Below are 19290 nucleotides of genomic sequence, written 5' to 3' on the forward strand. Positions count from 1 at the left end.
GCTACCATCCTTTTTCTTTACAAAGAATACTGGTGTACCCTAAGGGGAAACACTAGGTCTAATGAACTTCTTATCTAGTAGTTCCTGTAATTGTTCCTTAAGTTTCTTTAATTTTGCAGGCGTTATTCTATAGGGGTCCTTAGATATAGGAGTCGCCTCAGGTCATTCTAAAGACGTCTCCTCTTTCCCCGTGTCTATAACATAAGCCAAATATGCCTCACACCCTTTTCTTATTGCCCTATACATCTGCATGGCAGATAGAAGAGGTAACTTACGAATTTTCCTGTCACCAACAATTCCTTGATAAGAGAAATCCTTCTCGCTCGATTTCATGAATAACACCCTCTTCTTCTTACAATCAATTTGTGCAAAATGTCTAGCTAGCTAATCCATTCGTAGGATAACATCAAAATCACTCATATTTATTTGTACTAGATCCACATCTAATCTCCTATCCTCCAATTTCACACTTCAGTTTGGATACCTAGTATGAGACACTAGGATTCTATTTCCTGGAGCAGCCACTCAGTAGGGGTGGTTCGTCCATTCAGGAGACATGCACAAGTACTTTGTAAAAGAGTGACTAGCTCCACAACCAAATAGCACGTATGCAGGCACAGAATTAATTAGAAGAGTACCCGTAACCACGTCGCCTGCCACCTCCGCCCCAACATCGGTCATGGCATGCACTCTCGCGTTAACTTTTGGCTTCTTATCAGTGAGATTGCCACTCTTATCTCGTTCTACCTTCCTATTTGGACTATTCATAGCTCTATGCCCCTGCTGTCCACATTCAAAACAAGTTCCTGTTCCAACTCGACATTCTCTTCGGTGTATCTTCCCATAAGTTTTACACGTGGGGAAAGTTGTTTTAAGCCGGCATTCTCCCCGATACATCTTTCCACAAGTTTTGCACAAAGCAAAGGTGTTTCCACTAGTTATCTTTTGTGGTGACCCGCGACCTTTCTTAATTAAGCGTAACTGTCAGCCAGGTTTCAGTGCTCCCGCCACTGCAAGTTCATTCCCTAATCTAGGCCTTTTATTCCTACTCTCTTCATCTAATCTTTTGCAATCAGTCTCAACTTTAATGCTGGCGTCCAACACATCATTAAGCGTAGGGGTATAAGAGGTGTTCACCTTAGTTTGAATTCTACTCGACAACCTCCTTATAAACTTATACTTTTTCAACTCCCCATCTACCATTATTGATGGGACGAACCTTCCTAATGTCATGAATTTATTCGAATACTGCACCACAAAAATTCTTGGAGTTTGTTTCAAATTGAAAATTGATCTATCTTTTGCATCCGTACAGCCGGTGGGAAAAAGTATTTGAGGAACTACTTTCTAAATTTTATCCAACTTACTTGTGGGGCGACAGTAGGTTCCAAAGTTGCCCACCACTTATTGGCTTCTCCTACCAAAAAGGGTTTGATGATTAGGTGTTTCATCTCCTCCGACACTTGCAAAAGTGTAAAATTATTTTCTATTTCATCTAACCACTTTTCTGCCAAATCCGGGTCAGGAGTTCCATCAAAGGTAGGGACATGGACCCTTTTTATTTTGTCATAATATGATTGAGTTTCCCCTTTTCCATGATTTTGGGTTTGAACAGTCTGAATCTGTGCTAATTGTGTCTGGGCTTTTAATGTTTGGGCTACCTCGATTAGTGCAATCACTAATTTTGCGGGTAACATCAGATAAGGTTGATGCCCACTTGATCCAGCCTCTTAGTAACCCATATTCTGATTATTATTTGGTTGATATAGTTCTTGGTTATGATTACCGTGGTCGTTCTCACCATTAGGGTTGCCATTATGATTTCCACCTCGTCTAGTGTTTGGTGCCATTTTCTAAATCAAACAGATAAGTTCCACACTAAAGTATGTATTCTATTCTTTTTTATTATATATATATGAATTTATATTTTTAAGACGACACAACTAAAGTTATCTACTTGTATATTTTATGCATACTACCTCATAAAATAAAATAGGTGAATAAATAAATTTAAAAAATTTAAAATAGAGATTTTATTCACTAAATCAAGATGAAAAGAACGGTCGACTGCTTCCACATCGAAGTCAATATCCTAACTTATTCTAGAAATATCTAACGAATCTAGTGTCCAAACCGTCTAATTATAATCTATGATTGGATAGAAAAACTAATCAACGCAAACAATCACTCACCAACCTACTTATGTTCTTGAAATAGTATCCCCTAAGACTAATCAAATAAATGAATCATTAAATAAAATCTCTCTTAGACCAACTCTATTGCTCATCTGTTGGTGGGTCTGCATCCACAACTGCTCCGTCTCCTACACCCCTCTCAGCACTGTCCTGGTTCTCAACTCCATTTTTCCCCTGATGATTTACTGCGGGCATGTTCTCAGGATCCTCCTCGGGGTCGTTATCTAGTTTCACGTCACTATCAGGTCACAGGTGATTCTACCCAGGCATTTGGGGTGCAAGGGATTGATGGTCATCTATTCAGTTCATCACGCTGCTTCCTCTCTCCATATTTCAGTGCTAAAGTTGGGTACTCCGTATCTCGATTCTGAAGCACGAAAGTTATTTCTTCAAATCCTTCATTATTCATATCAGCTAGTCCCTTTTGTACTTCCATTTCCGCTTTCAACTTTTTGACCTCCTCCTGTAGACGGAGGACCTTCCCACGCCAACCTTCCATGTTCTGTCTCATGTGTTCTCTCAACACTATTAACGTCGAGATCTCGTGCGTTTGGTCAGCTACTCGATCAGTCAACGCTTGAGCCTTCCTAACTCTGTCCATGGCTCACCCTAACTTCTCAAGGTACCTGTCTCTATAGAATCTTTGTCTCTTCCTAAGACGGGCCACATCGCATCCTGTCACATGAACTGGGCGGTCACAATCCTGATGCCAACCGTGTACCAGTTCGACCATCTCCTACAATGCCAGATGGAACACTATTAGTCCTAATTTCTTCCTCTCTAAGGTACACAGATCTTTTCAAGCTTAATTTACTAATTAGTACCATTCGTTTCTTAAACTGTTCTATCTTATGGAGTTATTTCGAACCTAGGTTTTGATACCACTAAAAATATCATGCCCCGAAGCCGCACGTGCCAGTCACATGACATCCCTGTATCCTCAAATAGTCGTCCTTAGGGTCTTCTACGTAAATCAACTCATACTCTTCAAAATCGGCAAAGATGGTAAAAAGTGGATTGAGTGACAAGTCGCTCAGTAGGTAATATCTACCCTTCTGTTGAATCATGCATTTATAACTTTATAGGTATGTATATAGATATAAATCAAATCATTTGCACACCGTTCACATCCATAATCATGAAAGTTATGTTGTTTATAAAACAATCAGTAGTAACTAGTAACAAGCAATTTAAAAGTATCTTATTGATAACTTTATGTGAAAAATCATAAAGTCATAATTATTTCATATCAATTCATAAGTCTCTTCATATCAATTTATAAATCATTTCATATCAGCTCATAACAAGTATATGTAATGACCGGCTACTGAATACTCAACCTAGAGATTAAACCCTTTCTAGGCGGGTGATCAATAGGTTTCATGACTACCGATTGGTCTCATGACATACATGGTCAATCGACCGGATTTTATACCAGGCTACTATGACCTTGTCAATTGACCGGACTATATACCAGGTTACCATGACTATTAGACAGGGTTATAGCCCCTACTGTCTATTCCATGACTGTTTTGAGTTTTTCTTGACATAAATTTATTTCACACGTCATATGCATAGTTCTTGATTTCATAAAAGATACAACTCATTTGGTATATAATAACATATCAAAAAGTTTCAAATAAGTTACATGGTCTATTTTTTTGTATAGTCAAAATAGAACTTGTTTAAACAGTCAAGTAAATCATTTAATCAAAAACAATTCAGATTAACACGTAAAAATATAATCGATGACAAAAATTTCACTTTAAACTTTTGAAATCTCAGAAGGGTAAGTACCACCTACCTTTGTCTGGCTGTTCGAGTGGAACTATCTTATGCCTTCTAAACTTGTGTCGTACAGGTCTACGCGCTTAGTTGTCTGCTTGTTCGACGGCGACGTCTTCTCCTTCTTCTCTATTTTTAGTCAGTTCTTACTCTAAGGGAGGCAGACAAGGGAAAGGTAGAACAGTGTTATTTTTCTCTCTATTATTTTGATAACAATCCTAAACTCTAGCACTTCCCACTAGTAGGCGGTTTAGATAAAATTCTTAGTTTATTATGAATTCTTATCCTACCTTATCTTCTTACTAAGCCTAATTACTTCTCTACCCTATCCTACTAATAAATTTATATTATTTTTTTTCACCCATAGTAATTTTGCCATTTTAATTAATTGAGCATAATAAACTAAAAAAATGGGTAAGGACGTGTTTTTACATTCTACCCCCCTTAGAAAAAGTTTTATTCTCAAAACCTACGTACCTTGATAAAAAAAGATAGGGGTTCTATTCCGCATGTTCTTCTCCAACTCCCACGTTGCCTTTCGCGGTGTATGGTTCGTCCATTGCACCTTGACATAGAGTATGGTTCTTCTTTTTTGAACTTGGTCCTTCCGGTCCACAATTCTCAAAGGAACTTCCTCAACTGATAAGTTTTCCTTCACCTCGATGGGTTGATCCTTCAAAATATAATTCGGGTCCAATACATACTTCCTCAGATGGGAAACATGAAAAATATTATGTATCCTTGACAAAGTAGGCGGGATATCCAATCGATACGCTAGAGGTCCAACTCTATCCAATATTTCGTAAGGCCCTACATACCTCGAACTTAACTTGCCACTTCTTCCAAATCTCATCACTCCCTTGGTAGGGGATACTTTCAAATATACCTTTTCTCCCTGTTGAAACGCTAAAGGTCTCCTCTTGGAATCCGCCCAACTCTTGTTTTGGTCCTAAACTACTTTTAATTTTCTTCAAATAATCTTAATTTTTTTCAAAGTTCTTTCTACCAAATCGGGACCAGTGATCAGTTTCTCACCAACTTCATCCCAATAGAAGGGGGATCTACACTTTCATCCATACAACGCTTCAAACGGTGCCATACCTATATCACTATGATAGCTATTATTGTACAAGAATTTCACTAGTTTCACCAACCTATCCAACTATTCGAGAAGTCTAAAGCACAAGTTTTGAGCATGTTTTCCAGTGCCTGTATGGTCCTTTCCGATTGTCTATTCGTTCGAGGGTGGAAGGCGGTACTTAATCTCAGTTCAGTCCCCATAACTTCTTGATAGGTCGACCAAAATATAAATGTGAATTTAGGGTCTCGATCAGACACTATACTTACTGGAACACCATGAAGACACACGGTTTCCTCCATATACATCTCTACCAACCTTTCCATTGTTACCCCATTCGACATTGGTAGAAAGTGGACAGATTTGGTTTGCCGATCGACTATAACCCAAATGGCATCATTATTCCTAATCGATCGAGGAAATCCTATCACAAAATTCATTGTCACATGTTCCCACTTCCATTGGGGAATTTTCAAGGGTTGCAATAAGCCGATAGGTCTTTGATGCTCGGCCTTTACTTGTTGGCATACCAGATACCGCTACATATTCCGCTATTTCTCGTTTCATCTAATTCCACCAATAATTCCTATTCAAGTCTTGGTACATTTTAGTCCCACCAGGGTAAATTGAAAATCTCAAATTGTATGCCTCCTTTAACAATTCCTGCTTCAATCCTTCATTCCTTGGCACACATAATCTACCATTTTTCCACAAACTCCCATCGTCTTTCAATTCCCTATCGAAGGGTTCCACTCCAAGTTTTTCATTTTTTTTAGTGTAAGCGGGAGGACTTGAACTCGAGACCTGTTGTTTACACTCCCTCCCCCCGTACTACCCAATCTAGCCCTTCCTCCCCGCACTCTAAGTTTTTCCTTAATCTTTGCAAACCCGTCATCAGAATGTCGTGCTTCTTTAATCTTATCTATTAAAGTCGATACGACCACTAAGGTAGCTAGCATTTGAACCATAGAGTCCACCATTTTCACTTCAAAATTTTTCATTTGATCCTTTACCGTGAGTTCTCTTAATACCCTTGACTTCCTACTGATAGCGTCTGCTACCTTATTTGCCTTGCCCGGATGAGTTCTAACCACTTTCTCTGCCTCATGTTCAATTCCCTTTGAGTAAATAGATACTTGAGACTTTTGTGATCGGTGAAAATTTCACATTGCACACTATATAAGTAATGCCTCCATATTTTCAACGCAAATACTATTGCCGTCAATTCCAAATCATGCGTGGGATAATTTTGCACGTACGATTTTAGTTGGCGGGAAGTATAAGCAATTACTTTCCTATTTTGCATCAAAACGCATTCTAAACCATTTTTAGAGGCATCACCATAAATCGTAAATCCTTCTGTTCCAGAGGGTAGGGTAAGTACTGGGGCTGACACTAGTTTCTTCTTTAACCTCTAGAAACTCGTTTCACATTTATCTGTCCATTCAAATGTTGCTCTCTTTTGAGTCAACCTTGTAAGAGGCATGGCAATAGTGGAGAATTTTTCTACAAATTTTCGATAATAGCCAGCCAACCCTAAGAAACTCCTCACTTCGGTTACATTAGTGGGCCGTGGCCATTCTACAATTGCTTTCACTTTCTTTGGATCAACGGACACCTCTTGAGCTGATATCACATGTCTTAAGAAGGCCACACTTTTCAACCAAAATTCACATGTACTAAATTTAGCGTACAATTTCTCTCTTCTTAGTATCTCTAAGACTTCCTTAAAGTGGGCAGCATGAGTTTCTTCATTTGGGGAGTACACTAAAATTTCATCAATAAACACCACCACAAAACGGTCTAGTTGCAATTTGAATACACGATTCATCAGATCCGTAAAGGCTGCCGGAGTATTGGTTAATCCAAAGGGCATCACCAATAACTCATAGTGCCCGTATCTCGTGCGAAATGCAAGTTTTGGGATGCCTTCGGCTTTAATCTTTAATTAATGGTATCCAGATCTCAAATCTATCTTACAAAATACTTTAACTCCCTTCAATTGGTCCAAAAGATCATCTATCCTTGGAAGGGGGTATTTGTTCTGTATTGTGATTCGATTCAACTCCCTATAATCAATACACAATCTCAGGCTACCATACATCTTCTTTACAAAGAGTACCGGTGCACCCCAAGGGGAAACACTAGGTGTAATGAACTTCTTATCTAATAGTTCCTGTAATTGCCCCTTAAGTTTCTTTAATTTTGCAGGTGTCATTCTATATGGGGCCTTAGATATAGGAGTCGACTCAGGTATAACATTTATTTCAAACTCTATTTCTCTATTCGGAGGTAGACCAGGAAGGTCTTCCGGGAACACGTCATAAAAGTCTTTCACCACCGAAATCTTTTCTTGATAACTTACGAATTTCATACGAATTTTCCTATCACCAACATTTCCTTGATAAGAGAAATCTTTCTCGTTCAATTTCATGAATAACACCCTCTTCTTCCTACAATCAATTTGTGCAAAATATCTAACTAGCCAATCCATTCCTAAGATAACATCAAAATCATTCATATTTATTTGTACTAGGTCCACTCTAATCTCCTATTCTCCGATTTCACACTACAGTTTGGTTACCTAGTATGAGCCACTAGGATTCTATTTCCTGGAGTAGCCACTCGTTAGGGGTGATTCGTTCATTCAGGAGACATGCACAAGTGCTTTGTAAAAGAGTGACTAGCTCCATAATCAAATAGCACGTATGCAGACACAAAATTACTTAGAAGAGTACCTGTGACCACGTCGCCTGCCACCTCCGCCCCAACATCGGTCATGACATGCACTCTCGTGTTAACTTTTGGCTTCTTATCAGTGAGATTGTCACTCTTATCTTCTTCTATCTTCCTATTTGGACAATTCATAGCCCTATGCCCCTGCTGTCCACATTCAAAACAAGCTCCTGTTCCAACTCAACATTCTCCTCGGTGTATCTTCCCAAAAGTTTTACATATGGGAAAAGTTGTCTTAAGCCGGCATTCTCCCCGATGCATCTTTTCACAAGTTTTGCACACAGGAAAGATGTTTCTTCTAGTTATCCTTTGTGGTGGCCCACGACTTTTCTTAATTAAGCGAAACCGTCTGCCAGGTTTCAGTGCTCCCACCACTGCAAGTTCATTCCCTAGTCTAGGCCTTTTACACCTACCCTCTTCATCTAATCTTTTGCAATCAGTCTCAACTTTAACGCTGGCGTCCAACACATCATTAAGCATAGGGGTATAAGAGGTGTTCACCTCAGTTTGAATTTTACTCGACAACCCGCTGATAAACTTATACTTTTTCAACTCCCCATCTGCCATTATTGATGGGACAAACTTTTTTAATGCCAAGAATTTATTCAAATACTGCACCACAGGCATTCCTAGAGTTTGTTTCAAATTTTCAAACTGATCTATCTTCTGCACCCTTACAGCCGGTGTGAAAAAGTATTTGAGGAACTTCTCTCTAAATTTTGTCCAACTTACTGGTGGGGCGACGGTAGGTTCCAGAGTTGCCCACTACTTATTGGTTTCTCTTACCAAAAACAAGTTTGATGATTAGGTGTTTCATCTCTTTCGACACTTGCAAAAGTGCAAAATTATTTTCTATTTCATCTAACCACTTTTCTGTCAAATTCGGATAAGGAGTTCCATCAAAGGTAGGTATATGAACCCTTTTCATTTTCTTATAATATGATTGAATTCTCCCTTGTTTATGATTCTAGGTTTGAACAGCCTGAAACTGTGCTAATTGTGTCTAAGCTTGTAATGCTTGGGCTACCCCGATTAGTGCAGGCACTAATTCTGCGAGTAACATCATGTAGGGTTGATGCCCACTTGATCCAGCCTCTTGGTAACCCATATTCTGATTATTATTTCGTTGATATGGTTTTTGGTTATGATTACTGTGGTCATTCTCACCATTAGGGTTGCTATTGTGATTTCCGCCACGTCTAGTGTTTGGTGCCATTTCCTAAATCAAACAGATAAGTTCCACACGAAAGTAAGTATTCTATTCTTATTTAATATTATTATTATTATTATCTATATATGAATTTTTTTTTTTTTAAGATGACACAACTAAAGTTATCTACTTGTATATTTTATGCATACTACCTCATAAAATAAAATAGGTGAATAAATAAATTTAAAATAGAGATTTTATTCACTAACTCAAGATGAAAAGAACGGTCGACTTCTTACACATCGAAGTCAATATCCTAACTTATTCTAGAAATATCTAACGAATCTAGTGTCCAAACCGTCTAATTATAATCTACGATTGGATAGAAAAACTAATCAATGCGAACAATCACTCACCAACCTTCTAATGTTTTAGAAATAGTATCCCCTAATACTAATAAAATAAATGAATCATTAAATAGAATCTCTCTTAGACCAACTCTACTGCTCATCCGCTGGTGGGTTTGCATCCACAACTGCTCCGTCTCCTACACCCCTCTCAGCACTGTCCTAGTTCTTAACTCCATTTTCCCCCTGATGATTTACTGCGGGCATGTTCTCAGGATTCTTCTCGGGGTCGTCATCTAGTTCCACGTCACTATCAGGCCACAGGTGATTCCACCCAGGTATTTGGGGGGTAAGGGGTTGGTGGTCATCTATCCAGTTCATCACGCGCCGCCTCCTCTCTTCGTATTTCACCGCTAAAGTTTGGTACTCCGCATCTCGATTCTGAAGTAAGGAAGTTATTTCTTCAAATCCTTCATTATACATATCAGCTAGTCCCTTCTGTACTTCTATTTCCACTTTCAATTTATTGACCTCCTTCCGTAGACGGAGGGTCTTCCCACGGCAACCTTCCATGTTCTGTCTCATGTGTTCCCTCAATACTGTTAACGTCGAGATCTCGTGCGTTTGGTCAGCTACTCGATCGACCAACGCATGAGCCTTCCTAGTTCTGTCCATGGCTCTCTCTAACTCCTTAAGGTACCTGTCCCTATAGAATCTCTGTCTCTTCCTAAGACGGGCAACATCGCATCCTGTCACATGAACTGGGTAGTCGCAATCTGATGCTCACCATGTACCGGTTCGGCCATCTCTTACAATGCCAGATGGAACACTATTAGTCCTGATTTCTTCCTCTCTAAGGTACACAGATCTTTTCAAGTTTAATTTACTAATTACTACTATTCATTTCTTAAACTACTCTATCTTATGGTGTTATTTTGAACCTAGGCTTTGATACCACTAAAAATGTCATGCCCTGAGCCCGCACGTGCCAGTCACGTGACATCCGCCGTATCCTCAAGTCTCGCTCAAGAATTCAAGGCAATATCATACTATGCTAAACTTTAAAAGTACTAAATAATATAACTAGATAAAGTACAGTACAAGTCTCATATGAAGGATAGTCTACGAATATCCAATAAGTTCGTACATTTATTCTTTGGTTTAAACAATGGAAACAATAGTAAATAAAACTAACAACTAGAAGTAGCTAACTTGCTAACTTCTGTTCACTTAGAAAACTAATAAAAGTTATTCTCAGGGTCTTCTCGTAAATCAACTTATACTCTTCAAAATCTGCAAAGATGGTAAAAAAGTGGATTGAGCGACAAGTCGCTCAGTAGGTAATACCTACCCCTCTGTTGAACCATACATTCATAACTTTATAGGTACATATGTAGATATAAATCAAATAATTTGCACGCCATTCACATCCATAATCATGAAAATAATGTTGTTTATAAAACAATCAGTAGTAACGAGTAACAAACAATTTAAAAGCATCTTATTGATAACTATATGTGAAAAATCATAAAGTCATAATCATTTCTTATCAATTCATAAGCCTCTTCATATCAGTTCATAAATCATTTCATATCAGCTCATAACAAGTACATGTAATGACCGGCTACTGAGTACTCAACCTAGACATTAAACCCCTTCTAGGTGGGCGACCAATAGGTTTCATGACTTCCAATTGGTCTCATTACATACATGGTCAATCAGCCGGATTTTATACTAGGCTATCATGATCTTGTCAATCGGTCGGACTCTTTACTAGACTACCATGACCATTAGACAGGACTATAGTCTCTACCGTCTATTCCATGACTATTTTGAGTTTTCCTTGACATAAATTTATATCATACGTCACATGCATAGTTCTTGATTTCATAAAAGATACAACTCATTTGGTATATTATAACATATCAAGAAGTTTCAAATAAGTCACATGGTCCATTTTTTTGTATAGTCAAAATAGAATTTGATTAAACAGTCAAGTAAATCATTTAATAAAAAATAATTCAGATTAATACGTAAAAATATATTGATGACAAAAATTTCACTTTAAACTTTTGAAATCTCAGAAGGTTAAGTACCACCTATCTTTGTCTGGCTGCTCGAGTAGAACTACCTTAGGCCTTCTAAACTTGTGTCGTACAGGTCTAGGCACTTAGTTGTCCGCTTGTTCGATGACGACGTCTTCTCCTTCTCCTCTATTCTTAGTCGATTCTTGCTCTAAGGGAGGCAAACAAGGGAAAGGTAGGAATGGTGTTATTTTTCTCTCTATTGTTTTGATTAAAATCCTAAACCCTAGCACTTACCACTAGCAGGTGGTTTAGATAAGCATTTTAGTTTATTATGAACTCTTATCCTGCCTCATCTCCTTACTAACCCTAATTACTCCTCTACCCTATCCTACTAATAAATTTATATTATTATTATTATTATTATTTTTTCACCCATAGAAATTTTGTCTTTTTAATTAATTGAGCAAAATAAACTAAAAAAATGAGCAAGGACGTGGGTTTTTACACCCCATCCTTTTCTCTATTCTCTATGCATGCGTTTCTGAGTTTCAATTCTTTTGCAGACGAAGATTACGGATGAGCTACCGGTCAAGGTTTGGTCTTCGGTCCATCATCTAGTTCATTAAATACTCTTTTGAAAATCTCCCCTTTAATTTTTCTTTTCAAATTATACCTCCTAATGGAATTATTCTTGTGCAAGACATGGCTATTCATGACAGACTGAGTAAGGTAAGCTGTTCTTACCTATTAATATATAAATTTAGTGATACCCTCTTTATCGATGTATCCAAACTGCAATCATGTGGACGTATGATTTGTAGCATGCAAATTAAATAACTATTGTGCACATTAAAAATATTGTTTGATTGGATAGCATATTTACGCAGAATAACTCGACCACTGTACTAACCTTCCTTTGCTGATCATTTTCTTACCTATATATGTCAGTTTGTACTAAAAAAGGCTAGGGAACTTAGTAGTAGTCTGGGCAAGGACTAGCGGCTAATCAGATGCGAGCTGGATACCTCTGAAGCAGTTGACCGTCCACCGGATCTAGGTGCAGAAGTCTTTAATGTGAAACACTCAAGTCCTAGCAGTAAGGCTTCTAAAATAACATTCATGTGGAAGTATGACGCGTCCCATCCGAGGTGATAGCAACAGAGGTATGACGCGTCCCAACTCCCAACAGAGGTTTATACTGTAGTCCAAATACCATTTCTCCATGGTGATAGCAATTGATGTAAGAATAATAGCCTGAAATAAAAGTTTGATCAAAAGTTGCTCATTAATAATTTTTGATCAATCGTTGATGACTGGCACTCAAAACTTTGGCTTAGAATTTCTAGGATTTGAACTTCATTTTTCATCTTGTTTTGATGTTTCATCTTTAACTTGTGTATTTAAGTTTTCTGGGTTGGTACATCACTTTTCATGTCTTTCTTTTGATGTTTCATATTTGACTTGTATATTTAGACATAAGTAGAGGTAGCAATTTCCATCCATATCCATTTAACCATCCATATCCATCTCACTTAAATGGTTTTGGATTACTAAAAAAATTTAGATGGACATTAATGGACATCCAAATAAAACCAATTGGTTTAATGGTTTTAAGTGGATAATCCACGCAATCTATCTAAATCCATTTAAGCAGGCAACGAGCAAACCCAGCATGTTTTGGTAGTACTACTGTTTCTTATGATGCTGAGTAAATACTCCAAGTCCAAAGACGCTATTCAGCTCTTCCAACTCATGCGGGCAAAGGTTTCTTCTCAATCCTCGTATTCCAAATTTTTACATGCTTTATTTATTTTCTTTTTCCATTTTTTCTGTTTTTATTCTTCTTAGTTATCAAAACTCATCCTATTAATAAACTTAGGAGTGTCATTTTAAGCTGCGTGTTAGTTAAAGAAATTAGTTGTGCTAGTTAAATGAATTTTAAATGGAAAATTGGATATCCATCATCCATTTGGATCCAATCCATATACAGCCATTTATTATATGGATTCAAACGGATTGGACCATTTAATCCATGATCCATTTATATGAAACCAATTATGATCCATTTATCCATTTTGCCACTTCTAAATATAAGCACTGACAATTCTTCATTTCAAAGTTGTATATGTTGGTATTGATGGTTGAAAAGAAATAGTTTAACATATGGGGATTAGCAGCAATAAGTGCATATACTGGTCCATTTCAAAGCTTTGCTCCATAAGTGCATATACTGGTCATATATTTTGTCCATCCTAACAGTTATTGTGCTACGGACCTTTACAATTAGCTCTAAGTTGGCGCCTAATAATACACAAGTTGTGGCATGGGCTGTAATTCATTTAGGTTTTGTCTAGACCTTAGATGAGGCATCACTCTAAATTTTGCTTTGTACCTGACCAACTTTGGTCATTGGCTCCAATTCCATGATCTCTAATTGCCCCTAATCAGGTTACTTTTAGGTTGGATGTCTGCGACATGTAAATCGTTTTGCATTTGCTGCTTATGTCAGTCTAAGGATATTTTGACATATCATACAAGAATTTTACTACTATCACGATCAGGATGGAAATTTAAGGAGCGGAGCCATGCAATAATGTTTGTTCCAGAGGCCAGCATGTCTAGTTGCCTATAAAGCAAGTCCATTTCTCATTGCTTCCCGCCTGTGCATTCTATCCCAAGAAAACAAGAAAACTTCCCCCATGGCTCCAACTAAAACACCCTCCACTTTCAATGCCGCCTCCTTCTCCTTCCTCTTCTTCTCCATCCGCCACTCGTCTCTTGTTTATTCTTGTCCCCAAAAACAACAAAAAAAAAAAACCAACAGGGGAAAGCTAGGGAACCTTTGAGTACTTAGCCCGGGTCGGGTTGGGCTGACCTGTTAAAGAATTCTTCGTGTCCATAGATACTGGAAGCAACGTTTGCTGGCTCCAGTGCCAACCTTGTGACTTTTGTTACCAGCAGTCTGACCCGATTTTTAACCTGTCCGGATCATCCACTTTTAATACCCTATCGTTCTCTTCCCGGCAGTGTAACCCTTAAAATCAATGGTTGCGGTGATGCACGTGTCATTATTATGTGTCTTATTGGGATGGGTCATTTACATACGGGGACTTTGGCACGGAAACGGTGATGTTTGGGAGGTCCGGTTTTATTTTCTGGCTCAGTTGGTGTAATTGGGTTAGGAATTTGATCGCCATCATTTCCTTCACAAATTAAAGCGACGTTGTTTTCATATTGTTTAATGGACATGAACTCCCATTCATCTTCAACTCTTGAGTTCAATTCAACTCCACCTAGTGGCTCAATCATTATTTCAATGATTCATAACTCGAAATTCGAAATATACTTTTTTGTAGATCTCGTTGGAATTAGTGTTGGGAGAGAAAAATTACCGATTCAACCCTTGGTTTTTCAGGTTGGAAGTGACGGAACCAGGGGAGTTATGGTTAACTCGGGAATAGTAGTGACTCGGGCATATGAGTCCCTGCGTGACACATTTGCTAAGCATACTAAGAACCTACATCCCACGAGTGGTTATTCTCTATTTGATACATGTTGTGATTTGTCCTCCATCCCTGATGAAGTGGAGGTTCCAATTGTGTCGTTTCATTTTTCTGGTGGGAAAATGTGGTCGTCGAAGTCGAAAAATTGACTAATCCTAGTTGATTCCAAGGGTAAGTTATGCTGCGCTTTCACTCCTTCAGACTCAATTTCCATCATTGGTAATATAGAGCAGCAAGAGACGTGCAACAGTTATGATTTGGCCAAGAAACTAGTTGGTTTCAGCCCGGATACATGCGAAGGCTATATATAGCTGTTTATTAAAATTAAAATTCAATTAGGATTTAATTATAATAAAACTAGAATCTTAAATAACTTGGATTCTATTATTTATATGAATTGTACATTTATATTAGAGTAGATTAAGAGTGATATTCAAAATGTTAAAGAGCTTAGATCCAGTCCTTATTTTTGTCAAATTAGCAAGGGAATGTCAACACGACAATGCACAGTATTTAGTGTCGATGAGTTTTTATTTCAAAGAAAGGTTTAAAATTATGAAAGATTTGTGATAACTAATTTTATGCAAATGATAATTGTACTAATTTTTGATATACTGATAAATTGTACACTAGTGAATCTCATGTATACATTAATTAACCTACTACATGTACTGTTGATGTAATAAAGATTAAACCATCAAAGTTCTTCCAAAAAAAAAATAATAATAAAGTGTAAGTTTAGAACTTTCAAACGTACGTAATAGGTAACGTTGATCTCATCAATCCTCGGAACAAATTTCTAACGATCACTGAAGGGAAGAAATATGTGGATTCTATCTCCCTTGTATAAGCGATTGCGACTTACCAAGTCATTGATTCTTTTCTGCAACCTTTTTATGCATGTTCCATCGGTACAAAAAGTAATTGTTGATTTGATAATCACTATAGCTTAATAGACCGAACAAGAATTTAACAGACACTGTCTTTGGCCTACATCACAATATCTGTTTCTCAAGGATTACACTATATATTTTGATCTCTATTTAGATTATTCAAAACAAGACCGCAATCCATAGCTACCACCGATAGGTGAAAGTTCTGGAACAACCATAACCATATAGTTTTCAGTTTGGGAGTCATTTTCTTGTGTTGTGATGAGATGTTATATGGATTCTTGATCATTTTGGAACCATTCTCGTCATTTTATCTGGGTGGCAACTTGCATGGAGAGTAATGGTGGTTATAATTAATGCACAACCTGGCTATTGTGAACTTGTATCCCTTTCCATCGACTTGCTTTCCAGTTGATTTCCCTTTTGCTATCAAATGCTATTGATTTTCAGTGGATATTCAACTTGCTGGAGTAGACGAGCCTAGCTAAATTGGGTCTTGGTTCACAAAATATTGGCCACTTTTATGTAATTAAAGGTCAGAAAATTAGTCAAAAAAAGTTCAAGATACTAAGCCATTGTGTCAGTTCAAACACAAAGAGGTGGGTAGGCATGTTAATGGATAGGATTTGAATTGGATCCCTTTGATCTAAATCCAAATCCATTAAATTTAGTTACACCCAAACCTAGATTTTGAGACCCTTATGGGTTTGAAAAATAAATCCGAACCCAGATCCTTGTGACTTCAGGCATCTAATGGGTATTCGTAGGTATTTTTCTAAACATACAGTGAAGAATTAAAGTAAAAATATTTTAAAATATATAGAGTTAAAAAATAACATAAGTGTCATCTAATTTTGCTTTCAAATAATAAAATTAACATTCAAGAATTTGAAATGAAATAGAGAGGGAGACAGAGGTAACGGAGGCAAGCAATAGATAGGTGAGATTAGATGGTTTTTTCTTAGATTAAGAGCATATTATTTAATCTAACAGTCATGAAGTATTGCTATATTCGATCCAATAGTCATAGGATATTAGTTTATTTTATAAATTTATATATATATAGGGTTAAAAACAAAAAAAATCCCCTGTGGTATACCTAATATACAGAAAACCTCCCGTGGTTTCAAAACATACAAAACGATACCTTATATTTTGAACTAAATTATAAACTAACAAAATTCGTTAAACTTAATGAAAATGACGGCCTCGGCCGTTAAACTTAACGGATAAAATGATGGCCTCGGCCGTTAAACTTACCGGATTCTATTAAATTTACTGTTAAATTTACCGGATTCTATTAAGTTTTTCGTTAAGTTTATCGGATTCTGTTAAGTTTAACGAATTCTGTTAGTTTATAATTTAGTTCAAAACATGAGGCGCCGTTTTGTATGTTTTGAATCCACGGGGGACTTTTATGTGTATTAGGTATACCACAAGGGTTTTTTTTTTGTTTTTAACACACACATATATATATCTATATATATGTGCCTCTAGATAAGGCCTGATTTGGATTTGGATCACAGAATATTAGACCGAATCCAAATCCAAAACTTTCTTACCTACAGATAGAATTTGACTCCGAGTGAAATCTAAGTTTGAGAAATAAAACCCAGATCCTATCCGAAATACATTGGATCTGGGTAAGGTTCGATCGATTGACATATTTAGAGGTAAGTATGAATTAAGTTAATTCCGAGTTGCGAATGCCTTTTGATCCTATTTTATTTTGGAGTCGTATTGATTACTGCTGAGTGCCTGATTGCCTACAAATTGAATTTGAAGGCTGGAACTGGACCAAATGATGGACTGCGATGCATACCCACTTCATTTATGAACAGTTCCTTCTTGATCTTAGTCGTGATTCCATCCGCCAATTCCTTCATAACTTAAATGAAAGATTTGAGAATCCACTAGAGCCACCGAGACCTTTATTAGGGATGGATGTCACGGCGTGATTATTTCTACTATTCAATTTTAAATGGGACTTGGGTTCCTTGTAGTTTGTATTGAGGACCTATGTATTTCAAACCTTTACCATATGTTGTCTCATCGTGACGTGATCTGAGTGTTAAAAAGGTAGACCTCCAGACCACATGCATTCCCTGGTATTTCCCTTGGGATCTCTAGTAAGCATCAAAAGGGGATTGATTATTCCTAAACTTTAACTCTACTATGCAAAGAAGCAAAAGGTCCTTAGATTACCAGGATATTTTGATTTTTGTTATTTAATATATCATTGCCTTGATGAAATCACATTGAATAAGTTATGGCATATAGATTGTTACTTGGTTAAATAATTGACAAAATAGAATAATGATATTATTGGTTTTTTCTTGTTAAAGCTGCCTTCCTTGTGTGCTCTCCGACATCTAAACTCACATAATTTCTTCCAACAAGAAATTGATATCTACACTCCCTCCATCCCATTTTGATAGACTTCTTTTCTTTTTACATTCATCTCAAATTATAATCCAATCTTCAATTGAAAAATGTTGATGTAGTTAATTTGTAATTTCTCTAAAATGCCCTAGACTTGTTTTCCTTCTTTATCCATCTTAAATTGTAGTCCACTTTTCAATTAATGAATATATATGTAGTTAATTTGTAATTTCTCTAAGATATTCTTATTTAATGTAGGCAGATTCGACCACACGATCTAGGGCCTAATGAGGTGATCCCACGGCCAGCCAACCAGCACCCGGGGGACTCATTCTCCATTTAATGGAAGGACATTTTAGGAGGAAGTAATTAACTCTCATGATTTGGAGCCATAGGCTCCACCTGGCAATTAAGAGCCTTAAACCCACAAAGTTACAAGAAAATATTTTAGAATTAAGAATTGGGCAGGGGCCGCGCGAATGCAGGCCCCTTCTACTACAAATTATGACGTAGGCTCAACCAACTTGGGCTGACCTTAGGCGGGCACCCCTCCCAAGTGCAATGGAGGTCACCAACTTAGGCCATGGGCCTTCTTGATCACCCATTGACCCCGTCCAGGTAAGTATGTTTCCAAGTAGCTTTCATGCATATTTAAATATGCATTACAAGGCTTGCTTTCACCTGTCTGTCCCAATGTGGGATAATGCTTTCTTCAATGCTTTTGTCATTCTATTCTTTATTGTGGGTCCTAACTCCTAGCTAGTAACAACTAACAAGTATTGTTACGTTCCGGATAAAAAGAAAATCAAATTAATAGTCAATAAATATACATGAGTTGCAATTTTATGGAGATTCTATGGCCCCTTTTAGGTGTCACACTCACAAGTGAAATTCACCGTTAGATAGCAATAGAAGTGTTATGGACCATTAAATTAAATATAGTTACATATTTAATATTTAAACTATTATATTTAATGAGAGATACAAACTGAAGGAATGGTATCCAAAAGGTATCATAGGATTTTTTACAATCAATCTTTAAGTGTTTTAAGATGTCTAATTGCAATGACCTTTTCCCTTTCTCCTTTTTCATTTTTGTCTTGTAATATAGTACAGTGAACTTTAGAAGAGGAAAAGTTTCATTTTAGTAATTATCATCCCAATTAAAACATTTGAACTTGGATATGAGAGGTG

General features: G+C 37.2%; 1 non-coding gene across 1 annotated transcript; it reads right to left on the minus strand.

The window, feature by feature from the left end:
• Positions 1–18560: 18560 nt before the first annotated feature.
• On the minus strand, positions 18561–18722 carry LOC113717485 (U1 spliceosomal RNA). The gene has a single exon (XR_003454402.1). It is a non-coding gene; the product is annotated as a U1 spliceosomal RNA (small nuclear RNA).
• Between the last annotated feature and the right edge of the window lie 568 nt (positions 18723–19290).

The sequence above is a fragment of the Coffea arabica genome, chromosome 11c (assembly GCF_036785885.1).
Source record: "Coffea arabica cultivar ET-39 chromosome 11c, Coffea Arabica ET-39 HiFi, whole genome shotgun sequence".
Classification (NCBI taxonomy): Eukaryota; Viridiplantae; Streptophyta; class Magnoliopsida; order Gentianales; family Rubiaceae; genus Coffea; species Coffea arabica.